General features: G+C 32.9%; 1 long non-coding RNA gene across 1 annotated transcript; it reads left to right on the top strand.

The window, feature by feature from the left end:
- Positions 1-599: 599 nt before the first annotated feature.
- LOC117321200 lies at positions 600-3,346 on the top strand. The gene is made up of 2 exons (XR_004531233.1): positions 600-934; positions 3,222-3,346. It is a non-coding gene; the product is annotated as an uncharacterized LOC117321200 (long non-coding RNA).
- Positions 3,347-4,989: the final 1,643 nt, after the last annotated feature.

The raw sequence follows: 4,989 nt of genomic DNA, 5'->3' as shown, positions 1-4,989 counted from the left end.
TTTTGTATATGCATTGCTATACGGATGTTGTGTAATATAAATATCACAATTGCACACGAATATTGTATGAATTAGATTATTATTGTATACAAATATTGTGCATTGTGTATTGTTACTGTAAAGGGATATTGTGCTGTTTTGCTGTATTGCAATATTGAGAGATACTTGGATATCTTATATATATTACCATGCGGAATTGAATATGCAGGACATCAATTTGTGGCGTGTGTGACATGCGTGCGGGAATTACGTGAGAGAACGCTGTCCTGTGGTTAAGCGTTTTAATTTTTTTCCGTGACTAAAACATATATTGTATATAGTTCTTATCATCGCTGTTGTATTGTTGTCAGGGAAAGGGATATTATGATTGATTATGTCGTATATCTGTTGTTTTGATAGAACTGTTTGTGTGTGTGTGTGTGTGTGTGTGTGTGTGTGTGTGCTCTCAGAATTACGGAGTTGTGGACACATAAGCGGTGTATAGACCAACGTTGTGGACACATTTTACATTGTGGACACCATAATTTGGTGTCCACAGTGTACACACATCTAGTGGCCTACTATAACCCTACTTAATATATTTAAGGGAAAAGTGTATAACAGCGTTGTGAACCACCCTGATACACACCGTGTGTATAGGGCTGGAAAAATATGTTGAGTAGACTGTGTGAAGTCACCTCACATACACACCTAGCGAATTACGTTATCTATATGGGTCACCTGCAGCTGATCCTGCTGCAGTGGCTAGCGCGGGTCAGTTTCTTACTGTCTATGAGAGGCACCAATGGGGTATATAACGTGATTGCATTAGTAAATCTATATAAAAAACACTATTCTATCCTACTGAGCACCCCGTAGTTTTCCCGCAAAAATGTCAAGAAAACCAAGGCACCAGTAAACCTAGTTTAGTTGCCGATACTACACCTGGACATTGGTGAGTTGATGTTATTCTATTATTACTTTCTTAATGATGATACAAGATAAATGTTTTGTATATTACTTTGTTGTATATCTGTATATATAATATATAAAACTGAATATGGAGGGTGTAAATATAAGTTTATATGTAATTACTAAAGTAGAATATATGCATACCCATATTATAAACAGGGTCTAAATCTAACGGGATTTAATATGGCTAAGAAAAAAAAGAGCATTTACGGAATATTTTGTGGTAAATGATGTACATAAAAGTTTATCAGCTGAAACATGATATTCTGTTTGATTGTTTTATAACATTGGCATTATATAACTATATGCGGAAGCATTGTAAATTTTATATTTTTGATGAATTTCGACCATTTTGTTGTTTGTCAAATGATTATGTTCTGGCTGGACACATGTTTGTTTGGAAATCTAACAGGAAAAAATGGGAAATATATTGTAGTTTTTCATACATATACTTACTACTAGTGATGTACGTCATTGTCAACCTTTTTTTAGCATATATAGTTCAATATAAAGATGTTTGACTTAGCAATACATATTAGATTTTTGATTATTACTCTCTAACAATGAAACAAAACATGCCGCGCATTGTATTTAATGAGATTATCGGAGGATACAGAACATACGTCGCAATTCTAAACATGTTTGTGTATTTAAAACAAGTAACAAATTCCACATAATATACAAATGTAATGCAATAATGCTATAAAAATATTTAGCGTGACTATATTTAAGGATTTAGCAATGTTTGATATAAGTTTATCTTATTCAGATTAATATAATGTTTTTATGGCGATTTCATGTAATTTGGAAATACTATATTAAATTATTACAACGAAAATACATTCGTTAAGTTTTTAAGCATTTGTAGAATATAATGAAAAAAGTGATGTCGGTGGTCTATTAATTGGAAAGTACTGAGATATATTATATTTGTCAAATTTTACACCTGAAAGGTGGATATCACACCAAGACGGAGAAAGCGTTATAAACCAGAGGATAATGCAAAAACCTTTATCCTTAAAAATAAAATAAAAAACCCTTCAAAATTTTCTTTGACAGTACTATTTATGAACTAGTTTCTTTTTTTTCCAATTTGATGTTGAATCACATATATCACCAAACAAATGATGGTGTTCTGGAAATGCAAAAAGCTGTTTGAATTTTCATATACCATGCAAAATAAGTATTGTTTTTCATTTAAATAAGTATCATGATAGTATAATATTCAAATTTGATACGCTTGTCTCAGGTAAAGGAGTATTCGTCCTCAGATTGTTTACTAATTTCTTCTTGAGTATGCCGGGAAACTCATTAAAGGAAAGGCCACTAAGTATGTTCCAGATACCAACTTTATAAAGCAGATATAGTAGTCCCATATCGGGAGCCTGAAGTTAGTTCCGAGTTCCGTGTAAGTAAAACGGAACTAGGGACCAGTTCCGAGTTCCGTTTAAGATAAACGGAGTTCCGAGTTCTGTTTAAGAAAAACTGAAATATTATGTATTAGCTTAATTGGTTTTACATATAGCTTATACATAGTTGTTCCGTTTTCTTAAATGGAACTCGGAACTGGTTAAACGGCACTCGGAACTGGAACGGAACTCTGGTTCCGAGTTCCGTTTACTAGTTTTGATTTTTTTCACCGGAACTGAAAACTAGGACCCAGTCCCGTAAAATTCATACGTGACTCATAAATGACTTTGCATCCATTTGACACATGTAGTTTTTCTTCTTCAGATTCGGGTCTCATATTTAGATAAAGTACATAGAATATCGTTCCTAGTTCCGTTTGTTCCGAGTTCCGTTTCTCTTAAACGGAACTCGGAACTGGGACCAAAACCAATAAAGCTAATACATAGTATTTCAGTTTTTCTTAAACGGAACTCGGAACTGGGACCAAAACTAATAAAGCTAATACATAGTATTTCAGTTTTTCTTAAACGGAACTCGGAACTCGGAACCAACTTCGGGCTGTGGTATACATTGTAGGATTGTACAAAAGGCACACACGATATTAAACAGCATTTAAATAAGATTGCACAATTCAGATGTTTGTCCTTCAATGACTCAACAGTGATGATATGAACAAAAAAAATGTAGATACTGAAAGGCAGCTAAAACATCAACTTGAAATAGATCAAACACAATTACAAAAATATTAATAGAAACGAGCACCCATGATTCAAGTAAATATGTAAATTGTGATTCCGACTTTGATATTTTATTGGCAATATCTAACATTAATCTTGATTTTTTTTGTTTTGTTTTTTAAGGATCGATGCCACGGAGGAACTCTAACTGACCACATGAGAAAGTCTTCGTCGCCTTGTCAATCATGCTAAACGTGGTGTAGCAAACGCAACGATAAAACTGGTCGATTAAAATGGATAGCCACGTCTTTGCCTTTTCAGCCTCAGTTTTGATTTACCCAACCCATGTAGACATTATAAGATATATTTATGTGACCAACTTTCACAGCTTTTGACATTGTTTTCAAAACATTTTTTTTTTAAACTGGTTTCGTTTGAATTCTAAAGATAAACTTAACTGACCGTGAAACGAGTGTCACCGATGTACCGAATAGCTACTCAAAATGGCATATTCATTTTACATAAGATTTTATTCCTTTCTTTTAAAAAATAAAATTGATATTTTACAAAAAGGAAGGCTAAGAAATGACTACGGTATCGATGACTTACCCGGGGAGGAAAATACTAATTGAGCGAGTTATATAACCAACAGTATTCTGGCCTTGAAATTGTTTGTTAAATTAAGCTTGGTAATTGCGACTTACCCGTTAAAAGTTACAAATTGTTTCGTTTGCTTAGTTCCATACGTGACATAATATCCAATTTCATGTCATTCAATAACAACTAGTAACTGATTTATATTTGTTTTCTTATGAGTACATAGTTAGCAGAATGGCCACAAAGACAAAAGGAACAATAAACAATAACATAAATTCAAACTGTACAAAAATGTATATTTCGCAACAGTTGAATGTTACCTTATCAAACCACATATTAACATTAGTATAGTGTTCACATAGCAAACAAAATACAGATCAAAGTAATTTTTCGATTGCACATTTGTATGTTGCATTTTGTTTTGATGTGTGTGGCATCATTGTAGACACGTTGTCAACAAGTGTAACATGTGTAAAATGTCAAAGCATTTTTTATATGAAAATTTACAATCAAACAACCACAAATAATAATACAGAATGTTCTTTCGATGCGTTTGCTAAAAAACGTCAACTTAAAAAAAAAGAATTCAGCACCAACCTTCATGCTCATTAGTACAGCTCATTAGTGTGAATAGGATAGAATATAGTTAATTGATACACGTTAAAACGCGAAAAAACCCACACTATAGTAGAAATAAAGCCGCTTAATGGCGTGATAACGCAGAAAAGGCGTAATAACACGAACAAACACGTAACAATGCAAATCAAAACAGGTAATAACGATAAAAGTCCACATTATTGCGTACTCCATGTCTATAAACTCATCCATAAGACGCATTTGCAAATTCTGTCATAGAGACGATAGATGAGATGGACCGGAACATAAATGTGTACTTCCGATTGGGTTTATCAAAGGGAAATATAATCAATACTAGCTCATTCAGAAAGAGTTGCTATAAGCTTTTTCAGAAGAACATATATGTGAATGTAGATGCTTGTATACAAGGCTCATTTAAAATCATAAAATGAACTCCTAATACACAAATGTATGTTGGAAATAACTAATAAATTAGACCGTTTCATCTTGGACTCTTTCCAGAATAGATTCCGTAGGCATAACCAAGTCTGTAAATAATGATGCATGTGCCTATTTTATGTTCTGTTCGTCGGCAATGACCATTTTGCAATAAACACACACAAAAGTTTGTTCTAATGTAATTTAGAATCGAAAAAATTGATAGCATTTGATATATCAAAATCTCAACAACTGAAGCACTATTAAGTTAGTTGTTCTATGAATCGCATTCAGAATATGACTCATCCGACAGCCACTAAATTAACTCTAAAAAAAAAAA

The sequence above is a fragment of the Pecten maximus genome, unplaced genomic scaffold, assembly GCF_902652985.1.
Source record: "Pecten maximus unplaced genomic scaffold, xPecMax1.1, whole genome shotgun sequence".
In the NCBI taxonomy this organism is placed as follows: domain Eukaryota; kingdom Metazoa; phylum Mollusca; class Bivalvia; order Pectinida; family Pectinidae; genus Pecten; species Pecten maximus.
Note: the sequence above shows the minus strand (reverse complement) of the source record. Positions and strands in the feature narration are given on the sequence as shown.